Here is an 18,495-nt window from a genome sequence, read left to right on the forward strand (position 1 = left end):
AGCTGCCTCGTGTATTCAGTGATATTATGTAACAATGACGTTCACATGGCACGCGTTTGCATGCGCAGAGCCCATGCATGCTCTCAACTCGACATGTCAGCATCCTAATGTGACTTATTCCATTCAACTGCAGGTTATACATTCCACAATCATTTCGCAGACACTTTGATTCTGCCAGTGACTTGGATAAACGTGTGTAGTTAGCGCCTCCACAATACCAATGTGTTAATGTGCATGGCTGCCTTCCAGTCTGCCACCACAAGCAATTAAAATGAAAGAAGAAACCCTAAGATGTTTATTATTTTGGCACCACCCAGTAATCCCTCTCTCAAGTTAAAACAAGCCAAGTGCTGATTACAAACGTATTTAATTTTATTTAAATGTCCTCAGAAGGCATATTGTTTTTGTCTATGGTCCCATACTTGCCACTTTGCCAGACACGTGTAATGTATAAATCAGTTCTCAGCTCCCCAAATGAAAAAAGAAAGATACAATTTTTTTTGCTTTCTGGAATGCCACCACCTCTCCAGGTTCAGACAAACAAAAAATGGGAATAATTCCCGTTTTAAATTTCCATAAATGATCTTCAAAGGTGAGATATTTAAGCCATCCTCCAAATGGAGCATTAAATTCCAGTAACTTGACCATGAATGCAATGTTGCCAATCTAAATACAAAGCAGAGGCTCTGAGGTGGATTTATAAGTTGAATGCTTTGAATTTTGATATATATATATATTTTGGAGCTGTGCGCGTGAAAGTGTTGGTGCTTTAACAAAAGCGACTGTTTTCTTAGCAACAGAGCGGCTGGGTTTGCATGCACAGCTTGAATTCTTTTATTTGTCATGAAGACGCCAAACTAAGCGCCTTCAAAAACAAAAGACAACAGTGAGATTAGCCATCACGAACATAAAAGCTACACATTTTGGAGATCTACAATAACATACAGTTGTAGCCTGGAAGCCAATAAAGTTAATACTCCACTCAATGACAATCACTACGATGGCCAATTGAAACAGAACATCATCATCATCAGTCATAATCTATCTACTGATGCATGGAATTATCTCCAGACTATCGTCATATATCTCTCCTCTCGAGATGTAACAATCTAGTTCCTACACACAAACGGACTTTATCGCTCCATCTCCATGGTAGATGCCCTCTTTGTGTTGTTTCTGATTGTATGTTGAACTTCATTCTTACCGTACAGAGCCAACCGTGCCAATCGGAGGTGCGCGGTGAAGGACAATAAACTAAACACAAAAAGCAGTTCTAAAGAAATGAGTTTTAAATATAGATCGAAAAGTGCACAGTTCCAATGGCTTCCTCATAACTTACACAGCATCAGCAAATAATGTGTTCATTTCTTTTCACTGTCAGGAAGATGTCTCTGACGTTCTCTGTTTCACACGCGTCTCTTTCTGTCTCGAAGTGTGATTGCAAATGTGCATCTCTCCGCGCTTCTTTGCGAACTTTTCATCTTTTGTTCCAGTCCATGTTTCTAACCTGTATGGATTAAACAGAAGATTCCTTACCCGTATTTCAGATGAAAATGTGGCCCACATTTACCCACAAAATACATTACACATCTCGCCGTTGCACATTTAAATAATTCATTTTAAACCTCTCACTTTCTATGGGTGTAATGAGGAATTGATTAGTCAGTTTCAATACATTGTGAGTTTCACGTTGCACACATCTATCGGTATGTTATGTAATGGTTTCACAACACCCTTGCAAGCCACTGGGGATGCTACCATTCAGCCACCAGAGATGCGACCATTCACCGCAATGTTGAAAAATAAAAATAGACATTCTAGATTTGAAGTTTTCGTGACTGCAAGGATTCATATTCTTAGGTTTTTTCGGTAAAGTCACGTGGGTAAAACATTTACTTGATACAGCTGTCGTGGCTGTGACGGTTCCACCTGAAGACGGAAGCTTGTGTTGCCTCCGAAACGTCGTGATTTTTATTTTATTTTACTTTTATTAATTTTAATGTTTTACCTACGTGACTTTACGGAAAAAAACCTAAGAATATAAAAATAGACAGCATATCATTCCACCACCATGACTTGCAAAACGTAATCAAAACACAAAGAGAGGAATGGGGGTTATATAATTACACGTCTAATTGTTTGAATAAATGCAATGAGGAGGTTTTTCAAAACATTGTGGACACCCACCCCCACCGTGAGCTTGTCGGATGGTATCTGGGTGATTGTAAAGACACTGCTCGCATATGATGCACGGTACGCGCATTCCTCCTCACTTCCTTTAATTCTCCGAGGCTTTCCCATAAACATTTACGACACCGGAGTTTACAGTAAATGCTGCTCTTTTCGCAAACATATGGCGCCTTTGAATAGAGAGCGAAGAAAATTAAATTGTGACATGAGACAAACGGGGCATGCGGTTCACTTACGCTCAGTACGAACTTTCTTCTGCCCCGGCTCGACACAGCCTCGGCGTGCGTGTGTAAGTGCTAGCGTATGTTTGTTCTGTGCATGAAAAAAATTGCGTTTGCATGACGATGATGAGTGTGATGCCAGTGAATATGACGATGGTGCTGATGCTATACGCTATTTTAGAACACATCTTTTTTTTTACCAGGTAAGGCCCACTAAGCTACATCGCTCTTTATCAGAAGTAACTTAGTCACAAATGATAGCTCAACGAAGTGGCTTATCACGTGGCAATGTTGTAGCAGCCAAAAACTCTAGACACGTGATTCTAAATGTGGAGAGAACAACCGGAGGACACGGAGAAAATCCACGCGACCACGGGGAGAGCATGCAAACTCAAAATATACAGGCGTCACGGTTGGGATCGAGCCCATAGCCTCCTGTGTAGCCACGTGAGATAATTAACATCTCGCCACCGTGGTGAAATGATTCAGGTGCAATATCTATGCAGATAAAAATACCCTCTAAATCAGTGGTTCTTAACCTGGGGTGCAAGCACCCCCTGGGGGTGCGAAAAGCTCTTTCTGCAGGGGCGTGTAAGTACAACCGCTTTGTTTCAACAAACCGATGTATTTACTAACATTATAATTTGTTTTACGATTGAGAACTGAAGGGGTGCAAGGCTGCAGTAAAGGTTAAGAACCACTGCTCTTAATGCACATCACGTATTACACCTTTGTAATGCGTTACATCTCTTTTTTTACATTACACCTTTGGCCACCCAGCAATATAAATGGGTGCAGCACAAGTAGTCGATTGTTAGGTCGCGTGTCGTGGGCTAAAGGGTGGGTACTTCCACCTCTTCGAAGAGATGGCCAAAAATTCTTTGTTGTGGGTATTTTTGGCCTTTCCCTTCCATGCTGGTCAGACATCTCGGAAGAATTGTGAATACCCACACTTTACCCCACCACACGCCTCTTCGAGTGGAAGCCCTTCTGCCAGCAGCGGACAGCGAGGAAAAGGAGACCGAATGCCCTCTAGCGGGACTCTAGGACAGTATTGAACTTCCTTTAATAGATTTGGTGATGCCTTTCAAACAGCAGTGGCATGAGCAAGTAAATGCAGGATGCACCTTTGTCTTTTTATGAAGACACACAAGGGTGTGGAGCAGTGACGCAGTAGTTAGCGCACAGCGCTGTGAACCCGTCAAGCTGACTACGACTCAGAGGTCGCAACCGGGTGCCCGATACCCATACCCTACCCGATACCCGGCTACCCGTACCCGGCCAGGTACGGGTACGGGTACCCGTTTGCGACCCTGGTGCAGCCGGGTACGGGTACGGGTAGGCCGTGAGTCACTGGTGAGTAACCGTTTGTCACTCATTTCGGGTAGGGTACGGGTGGGGAACGGGTACCCGTACCTGGCCGGGTACGGGTACAGGTACCCATTTGCGACTCTGGTGCGGCCGGGTACGGGTACGGGTAAGGAATCAAAACCCGTTTGCGACCTCTGCTACGGCTCCTGAGCACTGCTAACCTCCGATGTTGAGTGGCATTTGACCTCACCCATTTTCACCAGCCCGCACGTGCCAGCGTAGTCAAGTATGGTCAGACAATCCCCATGGCAGACACGGGAGACCTCATTCAGCAGTGCACTGGCAAATGGTAGTAACTTATTATTATACTGACACTACACTTCTGAGAAGCGCAATACAAATGTGAGAGAGTATGTTAGGGTGTCCACTAAAGAAGTGTAAAAATGGATGGCCGTTGTAACGATACAAAAAATACCCCGAGTGGTTTTGCCACTGTGGGAGACCTCAAGAGAGCAGCACTAAGTGTGACACCTGACCACTCATTGAAGTTAACTTCCCCCCGATTAGGGGATCAAGGCACAACTGGCCCGATGGAATTTGGGGCCCCAGCAAAACATTATATTCCAAGGGGCAGTTACGGGGGCACCGTGAGATGCTGAGCATTGCATCACTCACCGAGACATTGAATTCGTAGGCAGCGTCCACAAACTAAAACCGATGCATTTATTCACCACCACTGTGGGGCCTTACAGGTACACATTTAAACTCCACGTTCACCTATTATCAATGCCAGCACTCCTGCAAATGTTTCTTCCCACCAATGAATTCTTTCAAAAATCGGTAAAGAGCATATTTCGAGGCTGTTATGTCTCTTACTGCAATGGTCTTAAAATGTAGGTTTCCCTGGGGAACCAGACTCCACCCTTCACGGAGACTCAACGATGAATGAATGGCTGGGAATGTGCAATAGAACGTATGTCCTGTCAGAAGGAGCTGTTTTACACTCGAATTATATATTTTTACATAGAATGCATCATCACAACATTATAGATTGTCAAAATATATAAAGCAATGCTTAATTCAATTATGAACATGACATTTTGGGCGAGTTATTTTGGATTTGTTTTTGTTGACACGTGTCACAACAAAGCCACATGTTTTGAAACTGCAATCGTTAAGCCTGTCAAGCTTTTATTAGCGCCTCAATGCGAAATCCGCACCCGTGCATTACCCAATATATTTTTTCCATACGTGATTGCGTAGTGATGACGTCCTGCACAATGCACGCAAGCCTAATAAATTACAATGTTGGGAAATTCGAACATTTCGTACGTTGTGAAATTTGTCCTTAAGCACGCACAGTTAACGAGTGAAGACAAAAATATACATTGATGAGTTGTGAACTGCGCTGTAAAATAAGAAATTTACAAACATTGCTAGCCTCCAGATAAGCAACGGACACAGGTATATCTTCTTGGTTCTTTCGATAAAGTCACGTAGAAGGGAAATAATAAAATAAAAAAAATAAAACATAATAAAAGAAAAATGCTATTTTTATTATTTTATTATTTCCCTTCTACGTGACTTTACCAAAAGAACCAAGAAGATAATCCCTGCAGTCACGAAAGCTTTAAATCGAAATTTGGACACAGGTATAGTTTGCTACACAGAGTGGTGGCGCGGTGGTTAGCGCACTGCACTTTGGAACCGGAAATCTGAGTTGAGTTCAGTTCATGCCCCTCCCTCCCTGCCCCCGCCCCTCAAGGTCATCATCCAGCAGTGGATTGCCAAAGGGCTGAGTATGACAAGTTAGATACAAACAGTTACCGCCCAAAGGAGAGGATGGCCCTGTGTGAAATGAGGCAAAAGTGGCAATAAAACCCAATAAAACCCATTGTAACTATTTTTATTTTACCAGGTAAGGCCCATTGAGTTATATAGCTCTTTTTTAGGAAGTTGACCTGGCTTTCACAAATGATAGCTCAACGAAGCGGCTTATCTCGTGCACATTTATAGCAGCCAAATACTCTACCAAATAACACGCTGCCTTGCCCCTCCCCCCAAAAAAAAGGCTCCCCCATAATGTGCTACCAAGCTTCCAGGAACCCGCGAGTGGCTCTGGATGAGAGGTCTCCTCCTGGCCATTTCCCCCGCAAAATACTCCTCTGACGTTGAGGCGCAGTGCTCATGTGATTGACAACTTCAAATGGAATTCCACCAGGTTGATTTGGTCACCGAAACATTTACTTTGGAACGTATTTCACTGCTTCATATATTTGTACGGTAGTAATGTCATCAATGGTAATGGTTGATGATGCAATTTAGAAATTTCATTATCTGCAGACAAATATTATTATATCAATATTATTTGAGGATTTTGGAAGCACACTGCATGTTAATATTTTCTCAGAGCTTCCCCTTTTTAAAAGTCCAATATACAGCTGTGAACATTCCTCTGCAGAATAATACTTAGGGTAATATTATAGTCGAAGGTATAGAGTGGTGTATAGTAATACAGTATGTAATTTAATGTTGGGTTGGTCTATGGTAGTATATAGTACGGGGTAAACCCGTGTGACGTAAGAGAAAAATGTTTAGCTGGAAGCATATTATATTTTTTGCGACATAGAATTGTAATGTATTACTTACTGTTAGTAGCTCAGCTTATTGGAGATTATATTTAGTATACTGATGATACTATGTAGTTTATACTTTAGTTTTTTACGTGGTTGTTTAGTAACTGCAGCTAGATACCATTAACATTCCTTCCCTTTGTTAATGCTACCCCCATCCCCTCCCTTTGATGCTGCTAATCCTGCATAATGCACGGGCATAATATGACTTTGAAACCCCCCCCGCTCACCTCCTACGCATTTCCCATAAATATGCTAAATTCCTCTTGATATGCAATTATTTTGTTAAGGCGCTCTTCTTCCCCCTCCAACCCAGCTTAAATATACGCTCCAAACTTGGTGGTGTTTCATTCTTCACCTGAGGACGGCTGCTTGCGTTGTGGCCGAAACGTCGTGAGAATTATTTTATTATGTTTTATTTTTATTATTTCCTTTCTACGTGACTTTACCGAAAGAACCAAGAAGATTTTATTTCACTGTCCATTTGGATGAAGGCCTCTTCAAGTTGTGGTGGCCACGAAGGTTGTTTCACCATACTTCACCACGCTCATGATGGGGTGGGAGGAGGGGAGTGGTGAGGAGTGCTATGTCGGGTTTTATCCAGGTAATCCAGTGTCTATCGTCATCGAGCATGTCCTTGCTCGAACAACAAAAATACCCCCCAAAATGTACAGTTTTATAAATATATAAAAAAAATCTATTAAACACGCATCTCATTTTATTATGAAATTAAATTAGATGCACTGAACTTTCTTGTTAAATACAATAAAGAAATCTCAATGTGTAATCTCATCTTGTAATTTTGATCTAGATTGCAGCAAAGAGCACCGCAGTGATAGTTCTGGGAATAGAGTAGTCGAGAGATCGGGGCTGAGGGGCGGTGAAAACATTTATCCTGGAAAGTATTTTTTTTATAAACTCTCACTTAATTGTGGTTTATGCCCTTGCAGCCAAACAGTAACAGCCAACCTAAATGAATAAATGCTGCTAAAATTGGCTCCTGTTGGAACGCCAACAGTCGATTGCAAGCTAAGCAAGTCGCTGGCCTCACTAACCCTGCCGCCTGGCAAGCATTGCTCAAGCAGCTTAACCCATTCTGTCCCCCTCGTTTGATTGGCTTTTGTTCAATGCAACAGAAATCCAAAGTCAAAATGTAACACGGGATCGTACAACTCATGAGACTGCGGTGGAATTACTTTATTGCCCCGGGATTTTATTTTGAACGTTAATATGAGCGCTTGTTAACAATGAGAGTCAGTGTAAAAAAAATTACGTTGTTTTAAAAAAAAAACTAAAAAGCCAAATTTAGATTTAAAGCTTTCGTGACTGCAGGGATTCATATTCTTGGTTCTTTCGGTAAAGTCATGTAGGAGGGAAATAATAAAATAATATATTATTTTGTATATTTATATTATTTTATTATTTCCCTTCTACGTGACTTTACCGAAAGAACCAAGAATATAAACTACAAAGCAGTTTGTTCTGCATGGATCGGGAATTTAAAAGGCATAAGAGGTCATTACTGGGAACTCTCTCCCTAGGGAAAGCAGTATATCCTGAGCTGTTAATACATCTTATTTGTCTTTGTAATGATTGTTTCCTTCCTCTCTTGGGTCAACGACATGTTTGGAATTCCAGTCGATTCTCATACGAAAGGAGCAGGTTACAGGAATCCAAGGCTGGCAAGAGCTGGTATGGTATCGAGTTCTTATAAAAAAAAAACTCAAACTTATTTTGACAGAAGCGGTGTCTCATTTAATTTTAAGCAGTCAACTGCGAATATTAAATCGCGGCTGAATTACCGCTTTGGTTTATTGGGTCCAACGTGCTCAATAATAGCTTAGCCATCATTACAGCAGGTGGTGATTTCCTCGCCGGTCCCAAACGTCTCGAGAAAGATTGATGACGGTGTTAAAAATACCTTCAACAAAAATGCTGGTGATTGCTCGAACAGATTTTCCTTTTTCATAGACGTTTTTTGTTGATTTGTTTTTTCTTTAACAATGACCAAATATGAATAGTTTCCAAGTTCGCTTGCATTTTTGAAGGGATATGAAATACTATTTTTAGAAAAGAGTATTTAACCAAAATCCCGTTGGTATAAAAACAAAATTAAGTTCTGCCGTGTTGCATATGTAATCAACATTCCTGTTGAATATTATAACAGGGCTAATATTATATACGAGTAACTGGTAACAGGCTTTGCTAACTTTCCGTCGACATTAGCGTCACACTCCATTGGAGGCAAATTACTTGGTTCACTACTGATAGAAATTGCACATGTTAAAGTGGTCCGAGCCTAAATTTCGATTTAAAGCTTTCGTGACTGCAGGGATTCATCTTCTTGGTTCTTTCGGTAAAGTCACGTAGAAGGGAAGTAATAAAATAATAAAAATAAAACATAATAAAATAATTCTCACGACGTTTCGGCCACAACGCAAGCAGCCGTCCTCAGGTGAAAACCAGGTCCGTCGAGGCGACAGAGTCTGAATGAAACAGCACACGAGCTTGGAGCATATATATATAAGCTGGGCGCCTTGACAAAGGAATTTGCATATCAAAAGGAATTTAGCATATTTATGGGAAATGCAGGAATGTGATTAGTACTACATATGGATGTGCATTATGGTTTTCACCTGAGGACGGCTGCTTGCGTTGTGGCCGAAACGTCGTGAGAATTATTTTATTATGTTTTATTTTTATTATTTTATTACTTCCCTTCTACGTGACTTTACCGAAAGAACCAAGAAGATGACTTGATAAAAACTAAACTAGTTTATTTTTATATTTTACAAGGTAGGGTCCACTGAGCTATGTAGCTCTTTTTCAGAAGCGACCTGCCCACAAATGAGAGCTCAACGAAGAAGATTATATTATCATCATGTGAATATGCATAGCAGCCAAATACTTTAAACGCATGTTTCTAAATGTGGAAGGTGAAACCAGAGGATCCGGAGAAAAAATCCACGCGACCACGGGGAGAACATGCGAACTCCAAATATATAGGCGTCAGGGTCGAGATCGAAGCCACAAACGCCTGTGTACGAGGCGAGGTAGTTAACATCTCACCACTTGTCACATTCAAATGGATTATTTGAGCTGAGTGACATGCATATTCTAATGCATTTTGTAAACTCTAATGAGTTTACGTCTCAATTCGAATTGCAATAATGCTGAAATATGGCACAAATGTCGATGAAAGACAATGGTATCGTAACTAGAAAAATATGACAAGCTACAATTTTTTATTTGGACCCTCAAAATGACAGCCTTGGGTTACTTGATTTCACTCATTGGGCATACTCAGAGGAAAGTAAAAACATGTGGCTGAATGATTGTTTAGGGTTATTACATTCAACACAATCAACAGCTTAACAATAATATCAATAGGCTCGGACCATCTTCTTGGTTCTTTCGGTAAAGTCACGTAGAAGGGAAGTAATAAAATAATAAAAATAAAACATAATAAAATAATTCTCACGACGTTTCGGCCACAACGCAAGCAGCCGTCCTCAGGTGAAAACCATAATGCACATCCATATGTAGTACTAATCACATTCCTGCATTTCCCATAAATATGCTAAATTCCTTTTGATATGCAAATTCCTTTGTCAAGGCGCCCAGCTTATATATATATGCTCCAAGCTCGTGTGCTGTTTCATTCAGACTCTGTCGCCTCGACGGACCTGGTTTTCACCTGAGGACGGCTGCTTGCGTTGTGGCCGAAACGTCGTGAGAATTATTTTATTATGTTTTATTTTTATCATTTTATTACTTCCCTTCTACGTGACTTTACCGAAAGAACCAAGAAGATGAATCCCTGCAGTCACGAAAGCTTTAAATCTATTTTTTTTTATCAATTATCCATGATCTATCCCTTGCTGGATGAAGGGCTCACCAAGCTGCCATCATTTCATCTTTCTTGTGATGCAACAACAATCCACCCGGTTCCTGCATATGAGCTCATCTTATTGCTCCATCTCCACTGCGTGTGCAGTCATGCGAGCTCCCTCAACCAACGACTACTGTAAAAGAAATAAACATTTATGAGTAATGGCAATAGATATATAATATTACTAAAAGTAGTTTAATGGCACGAATGAGTACGACAAAGGAAATTCGTAAGTCGTCAAGAATTTAGTCATCATTTTAAAATCTTGGAAGGTTCCTAAAGCTGCTATATTGGGTTCTATCAAACCATATAAAATGACGAATATATTTTCCATTGCATGTGCTTTTATTATATTACATTTTGTAATAAGACATGTATATTTTCTATTTGGGTGAGGTTGGAAGATATGCAAATAAACGGCTTTAAATAGTTAATAAGGTTTGTCGGGTGAGGTGTCTTCTATATACAGCACCGGTTTTTGTTTAAAATCCACGCAAGTGAAAGTTAAACACGGTCAATCAGAAATCCTTCCAGCTACCTCGTGAGCGAGACAAGAAAGCCGGCCTGCTGAGTAAGCAAACATCCCATTTAATTGGTTATCCGAACTAATGAGCCATCCGAAATAAGATCGTGATAGTCTCATCACACACACAGATGCACACACTTCACTTCGAGATAAATCTGGAGTTCATAGAGTGAATTCCAGAATCACAGAATGACATATTAATTCACTGATCCTGCTTATGAGACACTGAATGTAAAAAAAACCTGACCAGAGTTTGCATGTAATAAACCAATGCTACCGAAAAAATGCAAACCTAGCTCTTAAAACATAGCGTTATTTTTGATGTGCAGGGACAAATATATATGAAGGGTTCGGTGTATTGTCTGCTTATTACATTTATTTAACAACACACAAACGTGCGCTCACAAAACAACAAGATGCACAACTTCCATTGCACACGAATGTCATGTGACCACCATGTTGCACGCAGACAAGGCTGAGAGCATTGCACATGTCACGTGGTGCATTTATGACATAATGGAGGACAGTGCCTTCCTCTGCCGTTTGTGAGCACACCTTTTGTGTGTTGTTGAATCTACTGCATTTGTTTACAGCCTGCACGCATTTCCCCGTGGTTGGGTGTTTCCTTCAATAACATAAAGTGCAGAATTGTGTTATTCCACTAGTATTATGACGCTTGATTAACCAGGAAGGCCCCCCCACTGCATCTCCAGACTCTTATTAGGAGGGTCCTGCCAAGGGTTTTCAGTAGAGGGCGACGATTGCTGTGTACTTTCTAGATCCAATTGAGTAATTTGCGGGTAATTCTTCAAATGTGGCAACTTTTGTCTTTGACGTCCACTGGTGAGCGAAACACACGGTGCACGGAATTCATTTTTTTGGTTGATCCACCCACGGTGGACCGCTGGATTCGAACCGCGAACCTCTGTGAATGTTGTGCCACCGGCAGATTCGAAGACTGATACGAGTCGGGGCTCTTTGCGACAACACGGCCTTCCTCAACAGCGATGTGCCATCGACTTCAACAGTTTCTCTGCACACCAAAGTTGGCGGCGTTACTCTTGCTAGAGAGACAGGAGAGTGACATTCCTTTCCCTCTTCACGCAGGAACTCCGGTGGAGACGTTAAATATGAAATCCGTCAATTGTATTCAAACACCATATGGTTAAAGAAGATATGCAATGCCACTGTTCCCCAGATGTTCCCTCACTTGTGAAGGTACGTGCAAAAACAGTTTTATTAAGTGTGAGCACGTGTCTGTGTGTGTGTGTGTTGCTCAATGCCTTATATTGCAATGAAAATGGCTCACAAACCTTCACGAGCAAGGCTCACTTCACGGACAGAGGCATGTTAAATGAAACTCTCAGCTTACGAAAATAAATGTAATGTCAACACTAAAGTTCAAGTTCAAGGGCGACCTCAATAGGAGACTTCGCTGTTCGTCTGAAAACACTCACGTCCCCATATGTCTTAAAGATGACCAGATTTTAACTCCATCACCTGGTATGCAGGACAGCAGGATGGTCGTGGGTTCGACCCAGACCCTGACGCCTGCTGTAGATTAGGATTTACATGTTCTCCTCGTGGTGGTCGTGTTGATGTATCTCCGGTTCCTCCAGTTTCCCCCTCCACATTTAGAATCCACGTGCGTTTAGAGTATATGGCTGATTTGCATTTCCACCTGATAAGCCACGCTTTGTTGAGCTATCATTTGTGGCCAGGCCGCTTCTGAAAAAAAGACCGATATAGCTCAGTGGGCCTTACCCGGTAAAATAAAAATACTGCACTTTAGTAGTTTATTCCATGAAAGGGGTATGGCCTCCCACCTTTAACCGATGTGCAAGTTGAGACCAAAATACCCTCTAATGAGGGTTGTCTACAGCTCCCTGTAGTGGGTGTCCTGCTGTCAGCGGTGGCAAGGAATTTCAGGGTTGCACCTTTACCTGCAATGTAAGTACGGTGCAAATTGCTGGATTTCTCGACAATATGCTGATGTTCTACTTCCAGCCATAAGAGGTCAGTATTGTTTTACTTTATTCATTTAATTTTCCTGTCGTTACAAAAAAGACTCCGAACCCATCCTAACGTACCCCAACTATTGTTATTACCGAGAACTGGCCACCCAATATTTTCACGTAAATTTACCAATGACAAAAAATTACTCGTTTTCACTCTGTCAGCTTCCACGAGAAATATTACAACGTGGAGTACAAGACGATTTGACGTCTAGCTTTTAACGACGGAGTAACATTGGGCGAGGAGACCACTTTCTCTCTCACCTCTGATAGCTTCTGCAGCTCACAAGTGAGGTGCTCTCATGATCGGTAACTATTTTCTCATTGAACATCAAGAAACGTGCGACGATGGAGCAGCTGAACTGGACCTTGCTCTGCACCCTTCACGGCTATGTGAGTTGTACGAATGTTGTGCTAATGGGAGGTAAGTACTCCAGCACCGTTCACACACAAACTGGTGAGCAATACCAGAGCACCAGATATATGCATGTGTGAGCGTGTCAGCCACTTAAGTGGGACTTTATTTCTTTGGGCCTTTCTTTCTGATCTTCAAACAATATTTTAATTCTGGAAATATCCCAGTTTTATTGTTTCCTGCCTATAAACATGTCGTTTTTTGTTGAAAGCAATGGAGTTAGGTGGAGTTATACCACGTCATGGCACTTCAACGATTTTTTTTTACTGCCACGCTTACCTAGTCATGCCGCAGTAAGAAATTCGCCAATTTGTACCATAATCTCGCCCATCAAGATGTCATCATTGCCAACATAGCAAAGCTCTTTTTGCTTCTTCTTTTCACAGGAATGTAGCACTTTATAAAAAAAAATGTTAATATAAAAAGTCATCGTTAATAAAAAAAAACCTGAAACGTGCACAAAGACGTCTGCAGAAATCCACGCTTGGAGTTACACTTAGAGACAGAGAGAGAGAAGCACATGGATTAGAGGGCAATACGCAGGTTAAAAATATAATTCAGACTGCTAAGAAAAGTAAGTGGGCTTTGGGGAAGACACGTCAGCGAGATGGCAAACGGTTTAGAATAATAGTGGCAGCCAAGGAATGGAATGTGTCTAAGAGGAGTTCCACTAAGGAGACGGAGCAATGATGTCAGCTCGTGTGCAGACAATCATCTCGCAATCGGATTGACAGTGGCTGATGATGATGATGACTTTAAAGATGTTGATTTTAAACACCAAAAAAAACCTGCCACTGTTTCAGTGGGTTACCAGCCAGCGCTTCCTCACATTGATTTTCCTCATCTTGTGCGGCTCAGGGGTGCCCTTAATGACCAAGCCACAGGGCACGCATTACCCCCGATGCTTGGCATGTACGATCGGGGCGTTATTTTGAGAACGCTTCGATTAGACAGAAGGTCAGCATGCATACAACGCCGGCAGAATTTACTTGATGAAAGCTTTGAGGTTGAAATTAAGTAGCAGCGAAGATGGTCCCAAAGCAAGGATTTGTCAGGAGTTGCGAACAAATGCCTTGTGCAATCAAGACCAAGGAATGTTCTAGACAATGCGAGCGAAACGTATCCACTACGCGAGCAATTGAGTCATGCACAAAAAAAAACCCAGTGGCATGCAGGAATATTTATTACGTACAAGTTGAGATGTGGCATAAAATTGCACAACGTAATTAAAACGTCCACAAGTGCCCCATAATCGGATGTGTTTGAAGGATGGTCAACTCCGTTTACCTCGACGTTTTTTGTTTGTTTAATTGTCCAAGTCACTGATGTCCGTGCGTAAGCGCTAACGAGTATTAATGGTGGGAAAAGGTGTACTGCAATTGCAAGAAATGCAGTCTGCCCCGCGCCTTTTGTGAAGGGGTAATCTGATAATGGACGTTAAAACTACTATTCATGTCAGCGTGACGTCAGGGACAGGGTCATGCGTTCACACCAAAACCGCAAGCATGCAGAAGCCTTCCCGTGCGTGTTAACCACTCGTTTGGATGGTCCATTGTGTAATCAACACATGTTGGCTAAAGCCGCGCAAAGTTACTCAGCAAGAGCATTTCACAGTTTATTTATACAATGCATACCAGTGGGCACATTTCAAGACTGCATCCAATACCTGAAATCTTAGTCCTATAAAAGAAACAGAATACTCATATTGTGTTTTTTTTTTCTTCTCACTGGTGGATCAAGCCTCAGGGACGTTTGCAAAGGCGTCACGCAGGAGCCTGGACGAGTGCTTTCCATTTCTTATTGAAATAATACGGATGAAAGGCCAAGCCAAACCCACAGGCCCTGAAATACACGCCGCGAGGTTTCACCGCAGCCGGGACCCCGCTCACCCTTCGTGTGCCCACGATACTTCTGATCTGTCAATGTAATATGTGTCCGTCAATGGAAAGTACACACCAGCAGCGTGCGCTCCGGTGGCTGGGTGGTCTAAGGAGCCAGCGAGCGAGTGAGCGAGCAAGCGAGCGGAATAGCGAGCTCACCTCTTGAGTCTAAGGTTCCACGGCTCAGCCACCCCCCCCCCCTCCCGTGATAATGTGTTATGGGAACATTATCAAATAAGCATGGCCTCCGACTGACGGGACGCGCCGACTGCCTGCCCATGTGCGAAGAAGTGTCCCAGGAGGATGTACGCAGGAGCAAGCCATTGTGTGCCTTGGTCATGGGCAACATTTCCCCGCACATCCCATGAACAGTCTCCCTTTAAATGTGGCCAAACACCGCTGCGCAAGCTGGTTGCTCATAGCACGAGACCGAAGGCTGAATAAATGCATGTTTATAAGTAATAAAAAAATGTGTTGAAATGGCATTCTGTTCATCGGTTTTGGTGTCAGGATCCCAAAGCGCTTCTCGTAAGGGGTCATGGAAATATTTCCGAACGGTGAGAACATTTCTCCTTTGTTCGGCATCGTTTTGCGCATTTGAATGGAAAGTGGAAAGTCCTGGGAGCTGTGGCTCCTAAAGTATTTATACAATTTGCAGTTAACAGCCGCTCCTTTAAAACAAGGAAAATGCCAATGTGACACAGAAGGGGACAGTGACTTTTAATTATACAATAAATGGGAACTTTATTTATTACAACATCATTTTCAGTTGTCGTGTTTAATTTTACCATGTGTTATGCGTAATGCGTTATGTATAATAAATTATTGCATTTGCAGCATCATATTAATAGCAACAAATATACAATTAGCCGAAATTGTCGTGAGAAAAAAGTACAAATAGATACTTACAGACCTTTAACCAGGGCATCAATGTGAGCCAATTGGTAAATTAAAACGTCATTTCCTAATTCAAGCATTTCGTTGCCACGATAAATGCAAGTCTATTTATGCTTTCAATCTTCACATTTAAGTGACTGACTCCAAAGAGTTAAAATCTCCCCTTACAAAAATAACATCCCAACTCACCCAGCCAACAGCTGATTTCTCTCAGGATTACAAATGATTGAAACAGGTAATCGGACAATTAAAACAAACCTAATGTTGAGCATAAGAATGCAACTTGCGTGGAAGCAAAACGTTTCGAAAAACATAATAGACAAGACAGTGAGCGGTGCCTCATATTCACAGTTTAGAGGAAATGTGTTCTCTTTTTAAGTCTGCAGACTGCAGCACAGGCGTCTAAAAAACACAAGGAAGTCTGGTCAAAAAAGTGATGTAATTGGGAGCATGTGTGCATTGGCATGGCTCTCTCTCTCTGACGCACAAATAAAGAGGCCTACCACTTTCCCTGCCTGCTCGCCGACTGCCTTATAAGGAAAGGAAGTCGTAGAAAACAACGGAAGGAATTCAGCAGACGTTTAGGCAAGCCTCGCCAAAACGGGTGAAACTTGGCCCATGTATTGTCTAAATAAACGATTATGTGGAAAACCTTGAGAAATGAAAATTGGCTCCATGCTTTACCGTGAGCAAAAATATTTTCAGATTTCCACATTTTTTAAAACTGGGACGCAGGTCTGTACATTTCTGCGTTCGTGATGACACGTGGTCAATTTGAATGATAAGAAATGGGACGCTTATGGGTATAGCGTTTTCCATTCATTCCTGTCACATATCCCCCTTCTGTCTAACGTAGGATTATAGTAAACTAAAGACACTTTCTGGTTTATGCCATGACATACGTAGGATGCAACTACAAAGAACATCTCATCCCAGTCTGTCTCCTCCGATGGAATGCTTTGGATATTTGCAAGTAGTTCCCATGTGGATGCTTAACCTGGACTTTTTATTAGCCAAATCGGTGATGTGTGAGTTTTTTGTGTCTACAGTTATTTATTTAGTTATTGTTTTTTCCAGGCTTCTAAGTGAGACCATGCTGTAAGCACTAGTTTAAGGAGGAATCTCTTTCATATTCTTAAAGTTCTGAATCATTGTTATGACTAGATATCTCTGCCAAGTATCACACAGCAAGATGTATGTATGTTCAACTTCCTTAACACTGTACTTAGCCATCCGTGCTAATCGAAGGTGCGGGAAAGATAGCACGTCTTTAGTTTTTACACCACAAATCAATCCAATTTTGGAGGAAAAGTGGCACAGTGGTTAACACACTCTGCTAGTAACCCAGAGACCTGATGTTCATTCCTGACCTGAGGTTCATTTCCGAATAGCATCCAGTCATGCCCCCTTCACTAACCCTGACTAACCAGCATGGGGAAGTATGGTTCAAATCAACCACATGATCGACACAGTGTATAATAGCTTCAGATATCAGTGGATTTCCATAAAGGTTGTAAATTATCACAACTAAGTAATTAATGTAACTGTCATGCTTGCACTGTATAGTTGGTACACGTGGTATTCTTACAGCTCACGGCTATCGTAAAGGCACTTGCTTGCCTATAACTGATCCATAATTGATTACCAATTGTTTTGTTCAATACAGAGCCCCGTTTTTACTTGGAGATGCCTCTTCTCTGCAATCATCACTCTTTCTCTGGTTCACCCAGCAGCTTCAACCCATAATCTCCGAGGTGTTGGCTCCTTGCCTTGACGTGCTGCATTCATTCCCTGAGCTGTCCATCATTCTGTCTCAAGCCGTTACTTCAATATGTTGGTATCTTAGTTTGGAAAGGAAAAAAAAACAAGCAGTGATGTGACTTCCTTCTGTGGCCACTTGGTGGAACGCACGGTAGATATGATCGCCTATATAAAAACATTTTTCTTTTCGTGCACCTGTTGTAAATATATTTTTAAACACCGAATGCAAATACAATAGTTTGTCCTGCACGTGCATCCTCAGCATAAAAAACAGCATCCCTAGATAGCATGGCCCCTATCATAATTAAATATTTCCCAAATATATGTAGTATTAGTGGCCAAGATATTGTTTTGTTTTCTGGGAAATAAAAGCATCTATTTTATTTCCAACCGACCAGGTGGCTCTGTGGTAGAGCGAGCGATTCACAATCGGAAAATTGCCTGGAGGTCGACTCAACTCGTCATTCCTCTGGAGTTGATAACAACAAAAAGTACAAGTAGCACGTTTGTGTGGGGAAAAGTCAATGGTGGTTTGTCCCCATGCGTAGATTCGCCGCCATCCTCGGAATGTGGACGTCTCTGCCACTGCCTCAGCAGGGCCGTAAACAGGAGATGAGCACCACCTCAATGCTCAGTTGAGCAGGAAATCACTTTGACTTTGACTGTCCTAGCAGAGCTGGAATAAAGGTTAGCTTCACGAGCCCTCTACAAACGGTGGGTGTGTGGGGGGGGGCAAGAAACAAAAAACATTCGA

The sequence above is a fragment of the Lampetra fluviatilis genome, chromosome 20, assembly GCF_964198595.1.
Source record: "Lampetra fluviatilis chromosome 20, kcLamFluv1.1, whole genome shotgun sequence".
Classification (NCBI taxonomy): domain Eukaryota; kingdom Metazoa; phylum Chordata; class Hyperoartia; order Petromyzontiformes; family Petromyzontidae; genus Lampetra; species Lampetra fluviatilis.